At 39.6% G+C, this 26,111-nt stretch overlaps 1 protein-coding gene across 5 annotated transcripts in view; it reads left to right on the forward strand.

The window, feature by feature from the left end:
* The window catches only part of NLGN1 (neuroligin 1), a 426,930-nt gene that overhangs the window by 88,551 nt on the left and 312,268 nt on the right, over nt 1-26,111 (forward strand). For 2 of the 5 annotated variants that reach the window (XM_058030828.1, XM_058030830.1), the window contains exon 2: nt 12,009-12,098. The exons of 2 other annotated variants lie outside the window; for them this stretch is intronic. The gene's annotated coding sequence lies outside the window, so the exon portion shown is untranslated. Of the gene's footprint in view, nt 1-11,588; nt 11,679-12,008; nt 12,099-26,111 lie in introns of all 5 variants that reach the window. One more of the 5 variants, XM_058030831.1, reaches the window with a different exon arrangement.

Genomic DNA, 26,111 nt, shown 5'->3' on the forward strand with positions numbered 1-26,111 from the left:
CTAGAATTTACATACTGAACAATACTGTACTAAATCTTTCCTTAAGGGGCAAAAATGAAATGTAAACCTGGCTTCTTCCAGCCTTAAGATATTAAATGGAAATAATTTTATTTTTTCATCTTAGACAGCAGCCACAGCCTTTCTTTTCCTTCCTTTGCTGCCTTGGCTCTTTCTGGTGCTTTGAACCCACAGTCCTTTGACCATATTCAAACCAGTCCTCTATGGTGCAATGTATACAAATCCCTCCAATCTTCATTTTCTGCCACCCAAAATCTCCCTTTTCTGTGGGAAATCTTTTTTGCCAGCCATTCAGTCCTCACTGATTTTCTGTCACTGGAAAACAAAATACGCTGTGAAGTTCTGGAAAATGAAGAGCTCTGCAACAAGGAGGGGACAGAAAATATTTCAAACAATAATTACTAAAAGAGACTATATAAGGAGCATAACTGAAATTGTGAAATGCACACATACTGCCTATGAGTTTCTGCAAACAGGAAATCAATTCCATAGTTACATTTCCAGGGTTTGCAGCAGTCTTTTGCACTACACCCATTGAATGCTCCATTTCTTTCAACTATCGAGGTTACTGAACTTCAGATACACTTCTCCTACTGCGTTTACAAATCAATTAACTCAAAAGAACAAAGCTTTTTGCCATGCTAGAGAAGTAATGCTCATTAAATTTTTGGTAAGGTGCAAAGACAATTACTTCTAAAAATGGATGAAATTAATTGCACTCTTGCTTGCTTTTGATCTTGTGCAGCTTACATTATGCTTGTTGGTTTTCTTCCCCCTCTCTTGAATGTGTTGGTGTTCCAGAGACAGACATGGTGATTTAGTGATTAAAACAATATTTTTTTTAATAAATTTCAGTGTGCCCTGGCTGCTCTAAACATAATAAAGCTGCATAAAAGAGTTATCTGAGGTTTGATCAATCCTTGCTCATCGCTGTGTTATTCAGCAGAGCATTATGCAGTGTGGTCACTCTGAATCCTAACATTGATTTTTCTGTGGTACTCTTGGGGGTTTTTTGAACCTGTGGTTTTGGATACCTGGTTATTTATCCCTGAATAGGGCTGTACTCAACCCGAATTTGCCTTTCATTAAGCTAATTTGGGCACAAGCACACACTGAGGGTTGGGCACTAGGCAGCCCCGTGTCTTGGCAGATGGGAGGGATGGAGATTTTGCTAACATTCCTGCAAAATAGGGTCAGACAGCAAAGCCCAGATGACCAATGGTGATCTCTTGTTTAGTGCTGTGTGAGATCTGGAGGCAGCTGGTCCATGGTCATCCATCTGCCAGAGACTGGGACTTGGAAGGGATGGTCTGAGAATCCAGCCCACTTTGACCTCCTCAGGCCTGTCTGTCAGCAGTCAGTCTTAGCACAGCTTTTAAATCTTAGTTTCTCCCACTCCAAAGAAACTAATACCCCTTGTTTCTCAGGAAAAATAGTGGGGATTAATTAATGCTTTTGAATTTATGGTATTCGTGTTAGATACTAATTAGTGCTGTAGATACAATACACTTGCTTTGGTATGAAGTTTTGCAGACATGGCATACACATGTGCTGCTTGTTTAAACTTTTTTAGCTCCCAGTTGATGGCTGTTCAGAAATGCATAATGACCTAGCAAGTGCCTTTTTGAAAGAGCACATTTTTGTTGTTGTTACATGCTGGTTTTATATGATTATTTTTTGAAAACAAAACCACTCTTCTCAGTAATTTTTTCCCTGCAGTTGAAGTGTGGGGAAGTGGACACTTCTTGATTTAGCACGTAATTATTAAAGATCAAGACAATGTCCTTTAAATTACACACAGGAAGAGGAGTAATATCACAAAACCTAGTGCTAAGAAGATAAACATTTTTCTGAGAGTGGCTGCTGTTTTCTGAGAGTGTTCCTGCGGTGAATCTCATGCTTGATGACCAAGTACCTGTGGTCAGTAGAAATGTTGGCTGAGTATTTAACAGGATTGTTCTTTTGCTTTGCCTGAATGTAGGCAAGATGTAGATTTCTGTGGATACACTTAGTTATTGAAAAAAAGACTTGCAGATTGTTTCTTTCCTCTCTATGCAGTTGGGGACAGAAGCAGGAATGGGAACCTCAGTGGGTGTTGAGTGGGGAGGAAGGAAAGTTTGGGATTGCATAAGGAATATTTTCCATCTTGAGGTGCTCAGAAATGTTTGAGGACCATAGGTTGTCAGGACCACTTTTGAATCAGAGAAGAGTTTTCTAGGAAAAGGAGTAGTGTTTAATTCCTGAGTTGAAGGACAACCTGTCCTTCCCATGATCTGATTTTAGACTCAATAAATTGCTGGGGAGGTATTTTGTGTGTTTATATTATGACATTCAGTAGTTATTAAACTTTTTTTTTAAATTCTATTTCTTTTCCTCTCATACAATTACATAAAGGAAAGGAGGAAGGAAAACCCCAACATTTCTCCCAGTGAATTTTACACAGAAATAAGAATGTTTCACAATAAGGAGATTTTCCTTATGAAGTGCTAATCCAGACTAATGGTGAGAATGAAATTTTTTTCCTTAGTCTCAGGAACCCTCCATCTACCCAAAACGTAAAGGTTAATCATTGCAATCCAGTGAAAGATCTTAAACCACACCAGTAACTTATTTTAAGGATGGGGAAACCTAGACAAAAATGGCTGTCCCACGGAGACATGGTTTAGTAGCATTACAGTAAAATGATTATAAAATCAGAGAGCTCTTAGGTTTGAGTCCAAACATTGTGTTTTACTCTATATTTGTGGTGAGGAGCTATAGATATAGGGCAAGGGTGGAATTCTCCTAATGCAGCCATTAATCATAGAGCTTCACAGATCACAGCTCCCTTTTCTCTACCAAGTGGTTTCTGCAGGCAAGTGTATTAGATGAGGATGAGGCAAATGCCTGTTGATTAAGGGCTGATCTTGGAGTTCAAGTCTTCATCACCATGTTCCTTTGCTGTATGATTGATGAAGCTCAACTATAATTAAATTTAAAGCCATAGATTTGGCAAGGAACAGTATCCATTAACTGGACTGATGTCATTTTATCTCCTGTGATTCATTAACAAGTGGCACTGTGTGCTTCCTACAGTTTACCTGATGTCCTAGGACACTAAAGGTAATGGTAAAGGTCTTGGGACATTAGGTTTGTTTATTTTCTTAATATCAGAGATGTCAGTTTAGGTTTGACTAATTTTGGGCTGTTCACAGAAGAGGCATAATGTTCTTAGAAGGTTTAGTATTCTGTTTATGATTGTTTAACATTCAGCATCAATGATTTTATTGCACAGACGTTGACATTTTACTCATTATCACTTTGGTGTTCATGCCAGGCTCTTGCAAGAAGTGTATTTTATGCCAGGTGCCAAATAACCTTTTGTCATCCTGCTGAATGAGGCACTGCTTTTGTCCTACAGTCAAAAATTACATCCAGATCTTATGAACATTAAAAAATATCCATCTTCCCTTCTGCCTTCCCCTCTGACACACACCCAATTTGGCAGGGACTAGCAGTGCTTCAGAATCCATACGTTCTGCTCAGAGTGAGAGGAGACATGCCCCTCATTTCTTGAGATCATCTCAGGCCAATTAAAGACCTGTGTGAAGGAATAGATTCTTTTCTGATTTATCCAACTCTTGGCTCTAAGGATGATTACAAGACTGTACAGCCACAAGGGCTGCTTAAGTAAAAAATGTGTTAGATTCTGGGACTTGAGGAGGTCCAAGACATACAAAATTTTGCCTATAAATAGCTGTGTGCACTAAACCCACCCCTAAGGCTCCATGTGCCAGGATGTGTAGGATGATTGTTCTGAGTCATGCTTTCAAAAAGAAAAGCCAGAAAAAAAGAACATGAGACAAACCTGTAAATCCTTTAATTAATTCAAGAATTATTTATGTTAAATTATCATACATTTGCAGGATTACACATCTGCATTTTTCTTAACACACTCAACTATTTTAAACCTAGCAGCTAATTCCTAATTTGCTTTCATATATTCTTTGTAAAGGCAAAGAAAAGCTTAAGAATTCTTATGTAAACCAGATCATTCCAGTGCAATAATTTTATTACAGCAATCCATTACACAGCACTTTGGTGACAAAAGAGTATATCTTAGAAAAGCAAATCTTGGAATTTGCCAAGTGTTGTGGGAGGGGGCTGTTTTCTTTCAAACTTATTTTATAAGCTTCCCTTTCCACTTGGCTTTATTCTAAATAAAATGAAGGGGGGAAGAAAACCTGCCCATGTATAAATCAACATGCTCTTTTTCTCTACTTAATTCAGCCAAAGAAATTACTTAGATACTCTTCTATAGTACTTTACTGCATTCCAAGAAAAAAAATGTTATGATGCAAATACTACCATTTCTTTCTGCAATAAACCTGTCATGGGATTTGAGTTATTTGCTTGCCCTTTCAGGAAAAATAAAATAATAATAAAAAAAAAACAGAACCAGAAGAACTTAACACAGAATGCAGACCTGATTCATTACAAATCCCACATCCCTGTTTTTAGCAGTTGAGCCCAGTTTAGAAAAAGCTCTCATCAAATCAGGGTATAACAAGCAAGGGGCGTGGCTTCCGTAAATGGCTTTACTCAGTGGAAATCAAAGGAATTAGACAAACTAAGCCCAGCTGAGGAGCTGGCCATCCTAGCTGCATTAAACACTTGTGTCTTACTTTCATCTCTCACCTTTGTATTTGACATTTCCTTCTAAGTTAACTCCTTGTTCCTCCTTTTTTTGGGTATATATTTTGCAGTTCTTCCCACAAGGACAGTTTCTCAGCTGTCTGTTGTCCCCAGCTCTGTCCTTCCAAGCAGAGGAATTTTTTCCAATATTCCAGCGTGACTGTGGTCACATCCAGTCATTTTCCATACACGTATGGACCATGTGCGCAGCACAGTGAATAGAAATATAAATGCCTAGAGAGCAGCCATCATCTGCACCTCCTCTTTTCTCAGATTCCTTTCCCTAGAGTGTCAGAAATTGCTGTGTGGAGGTGATCACAGACCAAAGGTGGAGCTTTGTGAAGTGTTTGCTGACAATCTAAATAACCAACATCTTTGACATTTAGTGCACCCCTCTGCCAGGCAAGGCAGCAACAGGCTCAATGAAACCTGAGTTACTGAGGCATGACCTGAAACAATATTAGCTGTCCTTGATGATGCTCTGAGTTTTCGTGTTCCCCTCCTCCCAGTGTGATCCTTTTAATGGTTGTCTAAGGCTTGCTCAACAACTAATGGGAAATGAACTGACTGGTAATTTCTTGCTGTGTGTCTGCTTGGCCCCATGCCAGTCTCCTGAAATGATGGTGCTAAATATAAATTTTCATTACACCTTCTTCAATTTCTGTGCTTACTTCATGTAGTATTGTTAGATGAGCATTGTTTGGCTCTGGTCTTTTATGGCTTTTATGAACAACAATCAAGTTAATTGACACTTTGGGTATCATCACCTTTTCTTCTGACTCCTCACCATCATTTACATGTGTTGAGTCTTAGGCAACTGTCTGCCCTCTTCAGTTTTAGAGAAAGGTACAGGAATAATTGCTGTATAGCATTCCTGCTCCTTTACACCCCATCACCTTTCTTGCCTGTCAGTTGCTAGGTGTATAATTATGCCTAAAATATCTTTTGGTATTAGTTAAGATGCTTTGCACTATTTGATGTTCATTTTTCAATTTGAAAAATGAAAGTATTTTCATTTTTCAGGTATTTTTATTGCCTCAGGCGCTTGTTATCATTTACATAATCCTCCTGTATTCTGGATGCCTTCTACCTTTTGGTGCTGTCATTTTATCCTTGATAGAGTTTTCCTCATCCTCTGCTTCTGCACACCAGCTCCAGTTCCCATTTGTGACATTCTATAAATGTTTTATTGGAACAAGTATAGGCAGTAATATCCTTCCTTTACTACACTTGATTTTCTGGACTCTGTTTAATTCACATCAATTTTCTTATACTCGCTTCTCCAAAATTTACCCTTTGTAAAGCCTGTTGTTTTTCCAGTTTTTTCTTAGCACAATCTAATGAATATTTTGTTTATGCAGACATGGTTTGCTTTCTAAATCCACAAGAGGCTTCAAGAAAATGCTATCTCTTCTCAACTGTCTATTTTTATTCAAAAACCAAATAAAGTGGGTTGCACATTAGGCTCTCTCACTGTCCTAAATCAGGAAATAATATTTGTTACATGTGAACTACAGCTGAAAGTGGCAATAGCCACCTAACGTAATTCCAGGTGATTTAAAATTGTGATAGCTTTAAATAAAAGGCAGGGTAAAACAGTAAGGAGATTTTTTAAAAATTGAAAGCAGAGTTCAATTGTAGGATAATTTTCATACATCTGTTGGGATTAGATTAGTCACTAATATAGGAGTATTTCGTTAGGGCAAAATATGGATTATTCCCAACTTGATGTGCAAGCAGCCTACTCTCATCTAGGAATATTTTGTCACAGACACTGGCCATAAAAAATACAGAACAGTGCTGAATTTACTCCTAAATCTCAGAACAATATCCAGTTTAGTTGCAAAGATAATTTAGTTGTAGATAATTAAAAAAAAGTTTTAGCAAGTGAGAAGTGTAACTCAAGTAATAACACTGACATTTCTTTCCCATAGTTCAAATCTCCTTCTTGGTGTTGAGGTTCTGGGGGATCTTAATGGTTTATTTTTACAGCCATTGTGATGCCTTTCAGCAGGGAGAGGTGAAATTTACACTGTTGTCACTGATGATCTGTGTTTTCCTATGGTCTAGTGCACATCCCTGACAGGCCACTGAGTGTGTTCAGAGATTTGTATCTGAAATCTCTACTGAAATTACTTTAATTTTGCAGTTTGCTCTTACAAAGTATCACGTGCTGAGTGAAAGAAAGAAAGAATGATTTTAACTTCCTTTGTGAAATGTAATGAAAGTTTGAGAACAAGACCCCTCAGAATGTGAAGTTACTATTAAATTAACGGCCTTAATGTCATTGCAGAGCAATGTTATCAGCTCTAATTCCTGGGACAGATCCACTGTTTTGCTCAATGAATATTTGTGTTACTGCAGTTTGATGGTTGCTGGTTCTATTATTCTTTCAGATATGCTATTTTGAGGGATTTTCCACTCAAAAATGAATATTTTGGCATAAGACAAGGCAAGAAAAGCCAACCTGACTCTGAAGAGAATATACTAAGCTCAATGCTTTTACAGAGACAAAGGCAAGAGTGGAAACAGGTGCTTTAGTCACTCGATGTTTGGTAGAGATGTTTGTAGTAGCAACTTCCAAAATAATGAGGTGTCACCAAGCTCCTGCTGATATGAGAGAAGGGCAAGCTTTGCCTTCTTTCTGTAATGAGAAATCAGCCTCTTCCTGCCTCCCTCCACTTTGTATTTTTCTGCTGCCTTCAAAACACTCTGTGCCGCCAAATAATTGTTCAAAGTTATTGCCTGGGGATTTTTGTTATTTTTATCCCCCTCACCTATTTCTGTGGATAGAAAGCATATTCAGGACTCATCACCACCTGCTCCTTCCTGTAATGTCACGTCAGCTGTAAATCACCTGCAAGTGACATGGCTTTGCTCATTAATGCTTTAGGTGGTCAATGATTTAATCACTTGACCCTCAGTAGATCAAGAATTCCATCAATGAGCTGTGAATTAGCTCCTATGTGCTCTACTCAATTTCCTTCTCTGTCTGTGGAAAACACGTCTTTTTAATGAGGACATAAGGCTCAGCTCTGCATATAAGGATCAGTGTTACACCATTCCTTGAAGTATGAAAAATGGGGTTTTTTTCGTAATTTCTTGTTTGCTTTGCCAGTTTTAGACATGTGCTTCTAGGGAGCAGTTTTAATATTTACCCCAGTGGTTGAGAGCACCGTATCTTGAACAGGAAGATGAATTTTTTCTGTGCTACAAGTGGGGACTAATACACTATTTTAGAGTAATTGGATATGATATATTGCATGTGTCCCTATGTCTACAATATCTAAGTATTTTTTACATCCTCCTAAGCTATTAAGCAAAGTATTTTACAATGAAAGAGTGTTCCACAATTTAATTACACATTTTGTACAAAATATTTCCATTTAACAGTTCCAAACTGTCTCTTCCCTTTAAGTATAACCACTTTGGCTCAGCTCCCATTCCTAACAATGGGAGTGTCACATGAAGTCCCTAAGTGTTGAAAAATTTTTTTTTTAGTCTCCATTTACGAAATATGTCTTCCACTCTTTATCTTGCACTCAGTGTTTAAATTTCTGGGATGGGTTCTACCACTGTTTTCACAGTGAGAGCAATGCAGACAGCAGTGACTCTGTTTTTGCCATAATGTCTTTGCATTCCCAGCATGGTTTGCAAATCCCAGCACCCTTGCTAGAAGCCCAATTCTTTTTTTTTGTCTATTATTTTTTTTTGTCTATTATTTTTTTTGTCTATTATTTTTTGTCTATTATTTTGTCTATAGTTTAGATCGTTAAACCAGATTAGGAAACCTTATTCCTGACAGCCATTCACAAGCAGGTATTTTGCTACAGAAAACTGACTTGAAAGTAATTCTTCATACCAGGGAGGGGGAAACTTGTGTGGCTAACAGTAAATATGTCTCTAAATATGAAGGTACAACTGATTTCCTTCTCACTGGTTTTGCAGATGGAAGAAAGATTTTTATTAGACTGATCCAATATCTCCAGGAGGAGAGTTCTGGGTGGAAAAAGGAAAAGATCTTCATGTGCAGACAGAAAAGAAAAATATCATAGAGGGGTTTTTAAATTTATCCTCATGCATTCTAGAGCCTGGACAAAAGGAGGCTCGTGGGGACTTTATTGCTCTCTACAATCACCTGAAAGAAGGTGTAGGCAGGTGTGGGTTGGTCTTTTCTCCTGGGTAACAAGTTACAGAGTGAGAGGAGATGGCTTCAAATTGCTTTGGTTGGGTGAGTTTGTGTTCAGATGGACTATGAGGAAAACGTTCTTCAACAAATGGTCTTGGAAGCATTGGAACAGGCAGATGGGATGATGGAGTCCATCTCTGGTGGAACTTAAAAGTAGACGTGGCACCTGGAGACAGGGTTTTGTGGTGGACATGGCAGTGCTGGGTTGGCAATTGGGCTCGACAATCTTGGAGATCTTTGCCAAGCTAGAGGATTCTGTGATTCTGAAAAACAGAACTGCCTTGGCAAATCAAGGTACTAAGGCAGTACTATGCTGTTGCTAAGCAATAACTAGACAGGTTTTGTGCAATTTTCTACCTTTGGATGGGTGTTGCAGCTGGTCTGGCTCTGTTATCTCACAGAAGTCCTTATCTGGACAGTTAGTGGCAAGAGACAAGGGCAGTGAGATAACAGGAGCACTACAATTAGTATTAATTGACCTACCTCATCAAGAACACATGCCTTATGTTGTTTGTTTGACAAATCCTGGCTGCATGCTCCAGAATCGAAATGCAAACAATTTAAGGTATCACACTGCTTCCACATGAAGCAATCACTCAGTTTCAGATGTTAAAAAGGTAATAAGATGGGAGGAAGGAAAATAATTAAGCAAGGAAAAGGAGATAAAGATGTGAAAATGGTTTAAGGATTAGGTTTTTGTCAATGTTAACATCTATTTCCAAATATTAAGAATATAAGGTCCTCTATAATTAGTAATGTCACTCTGACTTCATCCTTAGTATATATTCAGACCAGAATATGCTATTTACCTTTTCAAAACCAGCATTATTCATGTTATTACATTTGCTGATGCAATACTACAAAGTCTAACACACAACTTAGCAAATATTGAGTAAAATGGTAGTGATTCCAAAGATTATGGGCTCGCTGTAGCCAGCGGCAGGTAAAATGCACATTCAGTGGGCTTAAATTGTTTTGTGCTGTGGTTATTTGATCCAAAGGACTAATTTCAACTTCGACATCAGATAACCAGAGGGGTTTTCTTCCAGAACATGAACATCAGAAGGGCTTTATAAATCGGGCCTGGTGCGCAATTAAAGCTTTTGGAGATGCTAAGTAAACTTTCCACTTGGATGCCGAGCCGACTCCTTCTGACATCTGAGCGCGCCTTTTGTGAGGCTCATTTTTTTCAGTAGGTCAAGGGATCTAAGCCTTAAATGAAGCAGGCTCAATGAGACACAGCTTTTCATTACCAGCAGGATCATGACCTTGCAGTGTATATTGAATTTAGGTTTAATACTGTAATGGATGAGACTTGTAATAAAAATTGCTAGATGTTTTGTGGATGAGTAATAAAGAGTAGATTAGACTACAGGACTTCAAGACTCCATTCAAACAATACTGAATTTATACTATCTTTTGGCATTGCTTTTATGGTTTGGAAACCTTATACTAAAACTCAGGCCTTGTCCATTATTTAATTACTTTGCTGCGTTTTTTGGCACTTTCTTAGTAGCTTAATAGGTAGTTTGCATAAATGCTACCACTGTTAAATATCTGTGCAGCAAGGAAAGCCGTGGTGTTCCTTCTGTCCTAATGTATCACTTAAATGGAGATAAAATAGTGATTACACTTACTCTTTAGGACCATAGACTTGGATTTACTTGCGGTTCCTGCTACATATGTAACCATTTTGGCAGACTCATTTAGGTTTTCAGAAGATCCTGGTACTTGCTGCTATGCTTACTCTGACTTTAAGTGGAGTTTTATTTTATGGTCCTGTCATTAACCTGCTCATCCCTCACCAGCTGTAAGTGTGAGCAATCCCTAGTGGAAAAAAAAAAAAAAAAAAGAAAAAAGAAAAAAAAAGGAAGAAAAGTAAGATGCTTGAAGCCTTTAAAAGGGCATTAAATGCTGTATGGGATTTTTCTGTTGTCATGATGTCCGATGTGGAGGTTCTCTGTAGATTAAGATATGAAGGTCAAGCAAGCAGACTAAAAATTAAGGTTCTCAATTATTGAATTTATTCTAGAGTATTAGTGACAATGAAGCCTTCAGAACTGCGCAGGAGAAATGAGCTAAAAGAATTACATGGCAATACAAATTCTTCAGACTTCAAAGCTCACATGCTCATAGGAGGTTTCCTTTCATGCTGGTTAAACACTTCTAAAAACCAGCAAGATCTCCTTAAAATAGGTGCCACTTCCTTGAACTGTACAGAGAGTTGAATCTCTTGTTTGTATTTCTATTACTACTATTATTTTGTTGTGTTCTGCACTGCATTTCGTGTCAGGGATCACACTAATGAAAACTCTTGACGTAAATTGTTGTTAATTATCACTGTAATATAGTGCATCATAAATATAATACTTCCTCAACAGTAACAACAAGCCTAAGAAAGTTAGTAACTAGCATTGGCATGGCATGAGATCACAAAGGAGAAGGACATGTTAAGATCAGCAAGGTAAAAGGAAAAAAACTTCAAGTTTTCAGTGTAAATTCAAGCAACCGTGACCTTTAAAAAGTTTTCAGAAATTTGTCTGTGCTCAGAACAGACATCCTGCAAGTATATCATAGTTCTTTATTTCACTTCTCCTCTCTCACCCTCTATCCATATACATTTTCAGCTCTTGAAAAATGCCAGTGTAAATGTGCTGTGAAATATGTCTGCCACATAAATGTTCCTTTTCTTTTTATCCTTCATTAGGACATTGTGATTTATATTGACCGGCTGTTCCGGATTGTGTCAATGGCTCTGGAATGGTGGCATTACTCTTTGGATTGAAGCACAGGACAGGTACTGGCAATACAAAGCACATTTGGCTTGGCAAACATTGCTGAAGAATAGCTGTGTCCTCCTTTGGGATGGAGCAGCGAGACTGAGGGGAAGATTTAAGGTGTCCTTCCAGTTTTGGACTATTCCGGTAGACTTTCTGTGGGAATATTCCAGTAGACTTTTCGTGGGAAGATTGTAGCCTGTACCAGGGAAAGGCTTGGAAGAGGCAGGAGAGGGTTTGTTTTGGCAACTTTCAGGTGGATATCCCCTGGAAGATTCAAAAGCCAGTGTAAATGTGCTGTGAAATATGTCTGCCACATAAATGTTCCTTTTCTTTTTATCCTTCATTAGGACATTGTGATTTATAATGACCGGCTGTTCCGGATTGTGTCAATGGCTCTGGAACGGTGGCATTACTCTTTGGATTGAAGCACAGGACAGGTACTGGCAATACAAAGCACATTTGGCTTGGCAAACATTGCTGAAGAATAGCTGTGTCCTCCTTTGGGATGGAGCAGCGAGACTGAGGGGAAGATTTAAGGTGTCCTTTCAGTTTTGGACTATTCCGGTAGACTTTCTGTGGGAATATTGCAGTAGACTTTTCGTGGGAAGACTGTAGCCTGTAGCAGGGAAAGGCTTGGAAGAGGCAGGAGAGGGTTTGTTTTGGCAACTTTCAGGTGGATATCCCCTGGAAGATTCAAAAGCTCTCCTGGGAAGGCACACTGTGCTGAAAGGAGGGAGCAGAGACCTCTCTAAGCCCCTCCATCCCTCTCCTACCTGTGTTAGGAGCAGCACAAGGCATTTAGACTTCTGCAGAGTAAAGCAATGACAGGCTTGCAGATGGAGAATACTAAAAAGAAGTTTCCTTGCATTTTGGATGGAAAGGGAAAGGTAGCTGCTAGCCAATTCCACTGGTGGAGCTTCAGAGCAGCTGCTCATAACCAGCAGCACAGCCCGAGAGGTGAGGACCTCTGCAATCTGGTAGTGGCACTGCTCAGCTCCCTGCTGAAAGGACCAGAATTCTGCTTTTGGGAATCTAATCTTCCTTTTTCTGCAGCTAATTCTGTAGCTGTCATGTTTTGATGGTAATGAATTGAGATGGCAACCAGTACCTTGGTCAAAAAGGGACAGAAATGTTGAGAGGAGCCAGTTGTGATGAGCGCTGTGTGAAGGATGAGGAAGGGCTGGGTCGTTAGTGATGACTGATGCCAGAGCAGAAGCATATAAATGATATAATGAAGTCATACATTAGGGCACAATATGAAGCCCCTCTCAACCTGGGAAATGTATCGCCAATCAAATTTCTTTTCTCTTGAAGGTCTTCTCTTAACCTTGCAAGGAGGGCTTGATGGGAATTTCTGTCAACTCTCCGCTTGCTTAAATGTCACTGGATGTTTTAATTTACAGGCATTATCAGCCTGAGAGTGGTAATGGTCTGGCTGTTAGTGGAAAAGAAAGCTTGTTATCAATATTAGGCTCTTTATTTGGGATCATAGGTTTCTTTGATTTGGTTTACTTTAGAAGAATAATTCTGAGATATTTAGAGGAGCACAACACAAGGTCACAATGAATTTCAGCACAATTATTTAATGATTTAAGACAGCAGGAGAGCCTAATGTGAAGCCCATTTTACTTTGTTTTCTTGAATCAAAATGAGCTGTTGAGAGGAGCAGGCTGAAGTTTCTGATGGCTCCTGTAAATCATCTCAGCTGTCAGTGGCACACAGCAGCTTTCAAAGGAGAATATCAGCTGCTTTTTGTACTTGTTCAACTATTAAAATAAAGTCCTGCAGGCTCGGAGTGGAAGCTGTCCTGAGGTATTTATGTGCCCTTTCATGGCTTTATCACCATCCACGCTGCCTCCCTAGGTGGATTAAAGCTAGAAGAGAGGAAATGTTTTTCTTGTGTTGGTTTGGTTGTCTGGTCTGGCAGGGCCAGGAGGGCTTGGCCCATACTTATATGACTGTGACACTTGATGCAGTCAGTGGCCACCTTCACTTGCCAAAAGCTTCTGACCCTGTCCCTGGGGAGCCCTGCAGAAGGGAGGCTGTGCTGGATTCTGGAGCTGGGCTGGGGTTCAGATGCTGTGCAAAGGGTTTCAGATTTCTGTCATAACACCTGACAGTCATTTCGTGTCTGCCTTCCTGCTCACATGAGACATTCCCTGCTTCTTGATTCACTCAGTGATTTTAGCAGTTAGCTTAGATCATTCCAAGCATCAAACTACCAGGAGAAGGCATTTGATGCTTCTCCTCATGACTTGGACTTTTTCTGGTGGACTACTATGCTCCATTCAATATTTTGCATGTACTGAATAACTTGTATTAGTACATAACATTCCAACATTGTAAATACTTTGCTTCTTTTGGTATATTTGATCTTAATGTGTTATTTACCTGCTAAGTTTCACTTTATCTGCCTGTTTTTATTGCATTAAGGGCACCGGCTTTCATGAAACTGGTGTCTTATTTTTGGTATGTTGCATAATCTGGGGAATTTAGTCTATTTAAAAATTGATACACCATAAAAAAACTATCTTGTACACGTAATAACTTACAGTAGAAAAGGAGGTGCAAGTTTGGTGCACAGGTTCTAAATTATTTACATTTTCCATAAAATGGATTGCAGAAAAATCCTGCTTGTAACTTTCTCCTCTGAGTTTACCATTCTTCTGTCTTCACCCCATTTTGCTTGTTTTACACAATTATGTCAATGGAACAATCAAATATTAAATCTAGATGAGGTTAAGGATTTATACTTTCCATTGTAATTCACTTAATATTTTAATTTTCTGTCCTTTTAAACCAAGCATCATCTTTAAAGAGCTCTGTGATAGAAGGGCTAAGGAATCACTGAAGACATTAGGGTCTGAAACAGGAGCCTGTTTTCAGTCTGGTCATTTCATCACTACAGAGCTGAAGGGGAGAGGTTTGGGCTATGAATCACTGGAAACACCAATTTTCAACAGGAAAAACAAATATACAAAATCCGATCTTGTCTCAGTAGATGTGTTTCTTTCATTAGGAGCCAGACACCTCCAGGTGTCCTCTGCTCTCAGTTTGATTTGAGTCAAAAAACAATTTGAGAAACACATGTTGGTTGCAATAATGATTGGTCAGAGTGTCTTTTACTTGGTTTTGTGGGATTTTTTTTGCACTCAGGAATTTTATTATGAATTTAGCAAGGTGTATGTATAGGAAATGTGTTGCTACTTTTTTTTCTTCTGCAGCTGGTAAATCTATGTACCTTCAGAAACTTCCAGTGTAGGCTAAGACATGTTTTAATCCTCCTTCACTAACAAGTTCATGAATATCTTGAAACTACCCTTCACTGTTAATGATGCAAAATTTCCTAAAAAACCAATAATGAGCTGATTGGTTTCGGGGAAAAGATGTTTTATTTAGAGGGATTTGTTTAGAGAAATCTTTTTTCTGGCCAAGTCAGATCAAACATGCTGTGAGTTGCAGGAAGTTTGATCTAGGAGCTGGTTTGCTCTTTTATTTATAAAATGCTTGCTTTGGGGATGTTTCAGAAGGCAGGTGTGAGATGAGAATTGTGTATATGTGTTGTTCCACACTGGTTTAAGATTTTTCCTTGATTTAATAAGTTATATGACAAGATTTTCCTTTTTATTAACGGTCGTTTTTCTTTCACATAAAGTGTAGGTAATGTCACATCTGTATAAATCAATATAACAATGACATTATGTGTGTATATTATTATTTAAACATTGCTCTCTAAGGCATAGTTTTGTCAGTCATATTTTATAGAGAGTTTCTGTAGATTATTATCATCATTACAATCTTACAGTGGAAAAATCCTGCAAATCCCCAGTTTTTGGGTATTTTGATGCTGAAGTACAGGTAAATAGTGACAGGGTCTCTGAATAACACAATCCTATAAGCATTACAGGAAATAAAGAATGAAGAACATGCTGCTTAAAACACTGAACAAATGAGTACTCTGTAGAGAACATATTAGTGCACAGAATTTTTCAAGTCCTTTCCTGTGAGAGCCCCCTGTGAATTTATGCCTGGAAATGCAAAAATGTTAAAATGCATTGGTGTCTTTTGGAAGCCTGTCAAATGCACATTTTGTGCTGTCTTGAATTATTACTTGTGTGTATATTAAGCAGGCATCAAATTGTGCTTAAATCAAAGATAAATGACTGCTGGTTTGGATGGCTTTTTCTGAGAACTGCCCAGAAAGGAGGGTGAAATTGGAAGTTGTATGCAATCACGTTTCTCCAATGTACAATGGCATAGACCTTATAATACATAAATCTTCTTTTGGGTGCTATCTAGTTCAGAATGAACTCTCTAAATTTTCCTTCTAGTAAAATTCTTTTATAAGCCAGATGCAATTTAGTCTAACATTGATTTGATGACCAACATTTTGTAGATCTCAAATAATTTTTACCCAAATTTTTATTCATGTGCCCCAAACACAAAGAGGACAGAGATGAATAATTGTTTTCCCCCTTTCACATTGTTACCTTATTCCATCAAGGCATTGTTAGGTGAACATTGTGCCCAGGTTAGTTTAATTGCAGCAATATCTTGTACCATATATAATCCTTTCTCGATCATGATATTTTTATGGAACCTATTACAACCTAGAACATGTGGACAATGTTTATTATACTTGGTGTCCTCAATAATTCTCTTGTTTTAATACACTAAAAACTTACAGATTTTTTTTTTCAAAATTTATTGATACTGTCCTAAAAAATGTGAGAACTTTTAGCCACAGTTATGTTTAATCACCAATTATCATAAGCTTCTATTCCACCTTGTGGAAGCACAATCAAACCATTTCCCCTTGTCCTATCCCTTGTTCAGAGTCCCTCTCCACCTCTTTTGTAGCTCATTTGGGCTCTGGAAATGGCTTCAAGTTCTCTGAGTTTTTCCTCCCCAGGTGAACACTCCCAGCTGTCCCAGCCTGGCTCCAGCCCTCAGAGCATCTTTGTGTTTTCCTCTGGCCTCACTCCAACAGGTCCATGTCCCTTTTATGTTGGGGGCCCCATCTCACTTCTTCATTTCTTTCCGTTTCAGCTTCTCACAATGCAAAACAATTTCATATAGACCCATTGCTGATGGTATCAACTACACACATTTTTCTTTTGTTTACCGTAAAATGTAAGTACTGATGGGGATGTTTGGTGTAGAAACAGAGCTGCCAGCCTGAAATGCTGAAAAGTGGTGGTTGTCAGCAACAAGCTTCAGTTACCTCCCTTAGGATGATTGCACACATCACACTGACAGGACGTTTCTGCTGATGCTCAGTCTAAATATTCATGTGCTGTCCTTGGTTCTTGCCAGCTGTCCCTCTGACACTGTGTGTCTGTACCTTTGGAACTGCTGCTCTTTTCCATTCTCAGGGCTTTATTCCTTTCTTGATCAAAATTCCTGGCTTTCTCTTCTGGGGACAAGACCCAACAGATTCCATATTTGCAAAACTGAGGGTTTTCAAAGCTGGTTCTAGAACCTTTGCTCCTTGACAATTTGTCCACACCCAAAACTCCAGCACCTCCCATTTTCCAAAGAATGAATGGAACATAGTGAGGAGATTGGTTAAAGGCTATAAAAATAGATAGAAAGTAACTTCAACTTTTTAACTTAATTTTTGAATTATATACAGGACTATACACCTCTTTGGTATATCTTAATTGCAAATTCAACGGTAAAAATTCAAATAATGATAATAAGTGTCTGTCCCTGAATATATACACCTGTCATCATGAAGCAGTGCCTCTGCATGCCATTCTGTGTTCTATATTTGCAAAAAACATGTCATAAAGATGACTATCTTTGGATGTCTGGAGTTGCATGAATCAGTAAATTGTTTATTTTCTCAGTGGGAGTTCACTCAGGACATTGAGGAGCTATTTCCTCCTAATTAGTTCCCTTGAGTCCTCTTATAAAAAAACCACCTTAGGCTTCAAGGAGTCTGTTTGGGGTCATTATTTTCCTGATAAATGTACCCCCCATCACTCCAGATTTCCCAGAAGGGAGACTGCAGGGTAGAAGAATGTTGTGCTGCACAATATATTCCATGATTGGTTCAAATTACTCAATTTACCCTGTATTTTCAAAAAAACCAATCCGAAATCATCAGTCAGCCACATCCTACTTCCAGCGCTGATGCCAGGCAGTCATTTTCCCTCAGAGCATCATTGAACATGAGCTCTCCTCAGCTTGTTTCTTACTTTGATGAACTGGATGGCTGCAGGGACTGTTCTGAGATTTGAGACATTTCATTTGAGATGTTGCTGGGTTGTTTCCACTGCTGATAGCTCTGTAGGAAGGGAGTGGACAACGCTGATTTTGCTCATACCAGGCAGGGATTATTGACCTGTAAAATTCGCCATCATATTTTATCAAGCCACTCTGAGATGTCATTTTGTCAGATAGGTGTGCTAATGCAAGGTGATTTATCTTGTCTAATCTTTGAAAGGTAACCTGCAATCAAACCTCAGACAATGCTGAAAGATATTGTCAGTTATGTAGTACATGCTGAAGAGACGAGAATTTTTGTTTTGGTCTTTAGATCAACAAATTTTTGCTCAAAAAGAAAACTATATCTTTCATTTTAGACTCAAATTTTAGCTGCATGTGGTGTAAATGTGTTCATTTTCACCTGTCAAAAACCCTTTCATGCTCTGTATCTTGTGATTATTACACTGTGATCATTCCTTGATGGTTGCTCACCTCTGTGATTCAGAGTTGCCAAGTTCAACCTTGTGTTTTCATTGATTCTTCTGGTGCTGAGCTGACTCTAACAGAGTTTTAGGCTGATTGAAACACTGGGCTTAGGCTCCCATGGCCTAAATCCCCCCGAAATCCCAGTGTTTTATTTTGGCCTCAGCAGACTCCAAGGCAGTTGGGTAGAGCAGGCATTGCCAGTGGAATTGCAGATGTGAAACTCTGGACTGTAGCAGGTGTGTTCATGGGCTCCTGCAGATGTTTCACACATCTGGCACATCTGTGCCAGCCCCACTGCAAAATATGGACAAATCTGCTCTGAAAAGTTCTGTGAACCTGGGACTGCCCACCAACAGCCCCATCACCCAGGAGTGTAACCCACAGGGGGCTGGGGAAGGGAGAAATGCTGCCTTGGGGTAATTCTCCTTTTAACAAGGCAGAATTCTTCCTTTAACAAGGGCTGCTGCAACATCCCCTCTGCACACAAATGCTTCTTAACCCCTCCCTACCTGACATCACCTTTCCTGGTTTGTTTCAGTGGAAGTTTGTTTGATTGAAGCCTGAATGATAAAAAAATAAACCTTTTTATTGACAGGAGATGCCCCTTTTTGAAAAAATCCTGTGACTATAAAAATGTCATCCAGACATCTCTTAGGTTTTCAATGTGAGCTTGCAAGCCTCCCTTGCAGTCTGAATTTCACGTGTGCAGCACAAGCCCAACATCACTGTGAACACTGAGAACAGCTGTGAGCAGAGAAAACAAAAAGCTGGGAAAAGCAGATGCCTTTCAACTTGTACATATTATTTAATTCTGAACTGACCCATTACACAGAGTTAGGTATTTTGTTTTATTTGCCCACCTTAGGAAGCAGCTGGAGCAGCAGCAGCAGCCGTCTCAGGCTGTGGGGAATGCAGCCACAATTCCTGCACCCTCTACTGGCTGATGCACACACCTCGGAGGGGCTGCAGGAGTTTTTTTTCTCAGCTATAAGAATAAATTTCTCAGCTGGAACAATAACGTTTGCCAGCAAAAATTTTATAGCATCATAATTAGTAGAAATAGGAAATTCGGGTGCTGTAGTTGTCTGGAATAGGAAAGGAAGTCTGAGAAATAGAAAACTAGTGAATTCTTTCATTTGCCTAAGAAACTAGTTTTTGAGAACCACTGTGCTCACTTTCTACAGCAAGGGAATGCCAAGGTTTGGCACACAGGAGGAGACTAAGCTGTATTTTGCTAATTCTGAATTCTAGAGATATTGTTCATTATATTCTGCAAATGCCAGATGTGAGGGGAGAAAAAGTAGTATTCTGCAATCAAGACCTAGAAATTTGAAAATTAAAATTCAAAGTCATGTCTTTCTGGGTGTGGGATTCACTTCAGCCACAGATGAGTATTACAAAGTATTTGTCTAGGTTTAACTTTCAGATGGTTGTAGCTGATCTTGCTATAAAAAACAGCTGCAGTTTCAAAGTCCACGTAGAGAGCACTGTGTGGCATGACCATGGTGTAGAGAGGATCATAGACTCTCCTGGGTTATGACATCAATTAAATAATAGACTTCTAGGCTGCTGCACTTTTTCTAATGCTGGGAGGTTTTTTTTTTTCTTTATATTTTACTTTTTCTTCCTTGTCTGCCCACATGGATGATAGCTGAGGCTTCCTGAGGTTATATTGCTCCTGCCACAGCAGACAGAGGTATCTGCAGATGTTTTGTATAGAGCAGGGGTGCTGTTGGTGTGTCCAGTTTTCCAGGGTGCCTCACCATGTAGATCTCGTGCTGTCCCATGTCTGTGTTCAGCAAGAGACACAAAGGCTCATAACCAAACATGCACCCATTAGACAGCTACAATGAAGAATTCTGACGTTGCTGCTTTGCTATTAAATCATTTGGACTGCTAGATTTTAGAGAAATAGTATTATTGAGCTATAAAGAACAGCTTGCTTACGCTACAGTGAGATTTTCAGAAATCACAAGTGATTTGACTTGCCTTCAGTTTATTTTCTTAGAAGTAGTTGTATTTTCAGAAGGATTATTGCCCCTCTCATTGCCAGTCAGAGATGATGCGTTTCTGGGTCCTTCAGTTCAGGAGCTCTTCAGGTGTCTTTGCCTTGGAGATCATTGGAAATTTCTGTTCTCCTTGCTTTGCCTGCGTGTTCTTGCCTGTACATGTCAATTTTGTGTCATTTGTCATTGTGCAGTGCATCAGATTCCCAGACATGACAACCTTTAAGACTTGCTAAGATAAGCAGGTGAACGTGTTAGAATGTTTGTACAATGTTATTTTCGTGTTGATATCATCTCCTGGACTTCCCATCACCAATGATGCTGATTAATGCCTGCAAAATACAGGAGTGTGTCCTTTATCAAGTGTTTTCCTGCCCTGCTCATTATTTCCTATGGCTTATTTTGGCAGAATTTCATTAGCACTCCTCATATTGACTCCTCCACATAACCAGTCAGTCCCACACAACCCTCTGGCATGCCTGGGCTCTTTCAGAGGTCTCTCGATTCCCTGCAGGAGCATGAATGGGTCAGTGCCAAGCAGCTGGGGCTGGCAGAGGCTGCCTCTTGACCTCCCTCTCCTCCCCAGCTTGGGAATCCCTCCATGCCTTCCCCCTTCTCCTTGGTATGGGAAGATTGTTTCTGCCCTGGTGATAAAAAAATCAAACTGGATTAGACAGAGTTAAAGGCAGGAGAGATAAAAGATTTTGCTCAGGGTCTCCAGGGGCTCTGTCCCTGCTCCCAGCCCAGCACCCAAACCCCAGCAAACCCCAGCCTCTTTCAGATGCAGCTCACACCAAGCAGATTGGAAGTGATTTACTGCTCTTTAGGAGTGTTTTCAAATTGCATCTTTTTCGGTTGTCAGGAATTAACTGCAACTGCCTGAGTTTTAATTAATGGATCATGTTATTTGGTGCATCTGAACAGAAAATTTAGGGCACATCCTTGGCTCTTTTGGCCAGTAGCCATGATGAGAGCCAGGCTAATTACATCGGTCACCAAGTTATCGGCGCAATCCTAACTGGAGGCAAGCACATGCCAAGAGAGGCTGGTAGTAAAATCATGATGTATTTCACAGTCATCTTATTACTGACTGATTTAAATAAGGGCCTAAAATGCTCTGTCAGTACAGAGAGTGTCAGGGTTCCAGCAAGTCTTAATTCACAGAGGTTCAAGCTTTCCTTGCTTATGGAAAGTGACTGGTGAAAAAGGAAAAGGTGTGCCACAGCAAAAGCATGTGGGGAACAATTCACTGCTTATACTTGCAAATGCTGACAATCCAGGTCACATGCTCATTTTTTTTTTCTTTTTACTGAGTTTAAGTATTAGGGAAGAACACTCTCTGATGAGGTTCCTCTGACTTCCATTTCATCTCATGAAGTTGGCCCATAGCTCTCTGTCATTTGCTTGCTGGGTCTAAATGAATATAAACTGCATGTAATAGAGACTCAGAGCAGCAGCTCCATCAGGGAATGTCCCTGTGTGCTTTCAAACTCAGCACGTTGGAAGTAGAATGCAGTATGTACTCAACATTAGGCTTCAACTAATTTAATTAAAAAAACTAGAAATTGGTTGCTTTTCACATAGTATGAACAGAAAACTCTTTGTCTAAATGCTTTCCATAATTTGAAAAAACAAAGTCTAGCCCGATAGTTTCCTCTACTGGGTCACTGCAAACCAAGGTACTGCTGGATTATGGCTTCAAATAATAACTGAAATTTTGGGAAGGAACAAAGTCATAAAACTCCTCTCTAAATGTATTCCCAGCCACATAAACAAGGAAATGGATTTTATAATTAATTCAGAGTTCCCTGGCAAGCACAGTGTTGTAATGTGTTGTAATCTACTGATTAAGTTCCAGTAAGAACACTGGCAATGGCTTTTTTTATCAATATCTGTCTTTTAACAGCACCCAAAAGAACGTGAAATTCTGACTCTCAGAATAACCACGGGTGGATTGTGCTGGATCTGAGCATCCAGTCAACACTTGGAGAGGGGTGAGTCTGTAGGAACAGGGTTTGTGTCATCCTTGGGTCCTGTTTGCTTCCTCTTCTCATGTCCTCTAGCACTGTGTTTTGGAAATGCTGTACTTTAGAGAAAATTGCTTTTGGGAAGTTCAGGCTGAATGGGAGTTTGAAACATTCCAGCAAAGCTTTTAATCCAGTAGGATTCTACTTCACAGAACGCTTTGCCATCCATCAGGCCACTGGTCATGGCTGTTAATTAAATGAAAATGCAAAATAAATCTACAGTGCAGAGATACAACATAGCCAATTAAACACCCCAGCGCAGGGTGCTAATGATAAAAAGCGAAAGTCACCAAGGACGACCTGTGTGATGTCAGAATACAAATCCCACCAGATTTGTGCACAAAATGCAGGGCTCCCATCATGGGTGGGAGGAAGAGGATGGGTGTCCCTGAGCTCTGAAGGGCAGCAGAGGTGGTGGTGAGGCCATAGGGGATGGGAGTATTGGGGACTTGGAAGGAATAGAGGCAGCTAAAGTCAGAGCACTCAGACTAGTGCTGCTAATTTTCTTTGACTCTTGATATGTGAAACTCTGACCAGTCTCAAGTGAGCCCTTTGCCGCACAACAAAGAATTGTATTTTTTTAAAATGTAGTTGTTTTAGTATAAAAGAACGATACAATAAAGCAAATGATAGCCATGTTTGGAGTGCCTGAAGGGCTGTCAGGGCCCTTTGTGCAGATGTCAGGGCATCTTTGTGGAGATGCTCCCTGAAGAGGGATGGCCTCTTTAAGTGGCTCTTCTTGGCAAGGTTCAACCAAATGAATGGCAATAACTCAGCAGCTACAGCTAACTACAGAAGCTCATAGGCAGGCATTATAATTTCATTAAAGATCTGGCAATCCGGGCAATCTAACCAATATAAATGCACAGAGATGAGCAATCTTTGGTTTCGTGAAATCAAAGAAAATATTTAACAAAGTTATTGCAACACACAACTTAATGAGCTATCTTGAGACAAACAAATTAATGAATATTTAGTATTTTGTGTATGTAAACAGTTCCACCTGTCCTACCTATTAGAAAGGTTAATTTTTTTTGAGAAACACCATCCAATAAAATTTATATTTGAAAGAAAAACTTGCCTGTCTTAAGCTACATATTTCAATAGCTCATGAAACTTGCGTTGCATCAAAAACTTGCCTACCTTCAAAGCCTTGGGGCATTCTTTATGTACCTCAATGTGCATTTTACCTTGGATTGCTAGTTGGGAGCTTCTTTCTTCTTTTTAGCTTTTGATTGTATGTTTTGCTCTTTTTGGAGGTTAGTTGCTTACAATGAGGGTTGTATGAAGGGTTCCATGTTCTTAAAATAGAGAAAATGGAGCAGAGGGGAATTTTAGACTATTGCAGGGCGTTGGCCTTTGAAATTTCCGTGGATTTTCAGTCCATGAAAATTTAGCTCTCTCCTCATTCTTTTAATAAGTGCAGATAACACAACCCTATCAAAACTCAGCCGAGCTAGATATTAAATAATGCCAGTCTTTAAACCAGTTTTGCATTCCCTAGATTGCAATGAAAGTGTAATTCTTTCTGACATGCAGGGTATTAAAACATATTTAACAAAGTTCTAATCAATTACAGGCACTTCTTCCCTCTGTTTCAAATGAATCTAAACACTCTTTACACGTTTACATGTAGGCATAAGTGTCTGTATATCATAGAATGGTTTGGGTTGGAAAGCACCTTAAAGATCATGTCGTTCCAAGCTTACATAAATATTTATATTTACATATATAAAAATGTGTGTGCAAGCCACTTAGCTTTTACAGGCAAGGATGTCCTGGTTGTAAACTGCTGGTTGAATCAGACACTGCATGGATACAGGAATGTCATGTATTATTTTACTTTATTAGAATATAATCTATTATTACCACATATGGAGGCTCAGCTATTGCTATCCCATGTCTGTATAGAGCATTTGGCCCTATACTTTGTTTTCCCAGCCAAATATCCCTTCCTGGACCTGTGCAATTTTCTAGAGCTGGAGACACATCTTGTTCCCTCCCACAATTCAGTATCCCTCTTTCCCCAGCAGTATTTTGGATGAGAGGAGAGCTATTGTGGCCCCTGGAGGGAAAGAGGAGGGAGAAATGTTTCAACACAGTGCAGGGAGGCAGAGTGAAAAACAGTGGAAGAGTTCTGCAAAGGGACCCCAACCTTGGGGACAGGTCAGAGCAAAAGGGGTGAGTGAATGAAGTGGTATCACACATCTCTGCTGTGAGAGGGAGTTGAAGAACAACTGAACATGCTCAACAATTTGGTGCCATTTCTGCTCAAGCGGAGATGGGTTAGGACCAGATGGAGACTTGGTGGCCAAAGGTGGGATTGTAGCAAGTTGGGTGTAAATTGTCAGCTCCTGCCACCCACAAAAGGCATGGTAAAGAGATAAATGGGTTGATTTTCCCCCACAGTTAGGAGGGGATCATCTGCTCAAATGATAGTCAGAGCATTCCAAGGAGATGTTCATGTGGTGGCTCAGGGAACCCAGGCAGGATTCTCCATCCTTCTTGAAGGAGGCAGTATAAAATTTTGCATACTTGGATTCCAGTGGCTTATCTAGTGACGAGGAGAGTGCTGTTATTTTTTTTCACCTTTATTTCTTGCTTTTCAGTATAAAGAACAACCCAAAGAGAAAGCTCCTCCAGAGTTTTGTGCAGATGAAGAATGGCAGAATATCTCACCTGGTATTGCCTCTTTGGTGATAGTTTTTAGGCTATTGGTTGATCTGTGGCTGGTGGCAAGTAATTGATTTCCATATACAATTTCATTTCTAGTTTTGAAACCTTTTTTTCCCCATGTAGTATTCCCTTGAGACTAACATAACAACATTCATGGGATTGCCCTGTCAGCAGAGTATGTCCTGCCTTTCCCTCCTCTACCTGAGAGCTGCATGCCTTTGGCGACAGCAAAAGAGTGAAATTTCAGAGTACTGAAGGATTCTGGACTTTCCTAATTAACCATGGACTGGAATAGTTATTGAGACAGGCAAAAAATGTGCCCAGGACAGGATTATTCCAGTACATGGGAATGTCACAGGATGAATTCCTGCCATGGGCATTTAGATCCAGGTCCTCAGTGGAACAGGGAGACATAAATAGCCCAGCATGGCTGGGACTGACCTTCCCTCCACTGGGATGTGCTCTCAGGTGAGGGTGTAAAAGCTTATCAAATTTTCGGGCACCTCCAGACCTTGCCTGGAGCTGTAGGCTTGGAAACATGAGTGGGTTTGCTGTGCTTGGTTAGTGTCAATATTTTAACCTGAGGTGCCTGTTAGCAGAGAAAAATACAGATCTTAAACACAATGTGAAGGGAAGCCTCTCCTAAAATAACAGGAGATGTTAATGAGCTCTCTGCAAGAGGCTTAACTCGGGATGTTTTAATGTGTGATTGTGGCTGTTCTTAAAAATGAATAGACCTATCAGCATTCAAAGGGCTATTCTCCTTTCCCTTCTGATCTGGCCTTCCTTTCTCCCCACATCCCCTGAGTCGTCAACTTTCATTGTCTGATGTGATCCTAGAAAGCATGAGGGCTAGGGTCAGAGAATACTTTTATTCCTCAATTAGAAATAGAGAGAAAGCAATGAAAAATAAGTAAAAAATTTCAAGAAACAGCAAAGGGGAAACAAAAAGAGTCACTTATATCCTGTGTGCAGACAGTGATGATCCGAGTAAGGCAGACCACGGCTTCATCTTAAATCACACCCGTGTGAAATATTTGAG

Source organism: Melospiza georgiana, chromosome 10 (genome assembly GCF_028018845.1).
Source record: "Melospiza georgiana isolate bMelGeo1 chromosome 10, bMelGeo1.pri, whole genome shotgun sequence".
In the NCBI taxonomy this organism is placed as follows: domain Eukaryota; kingdom Metazoa; phylum Chordata; class Aves; order Passeriformes; family Passerellidae; genus Melospiza; species Melospiza georgiana.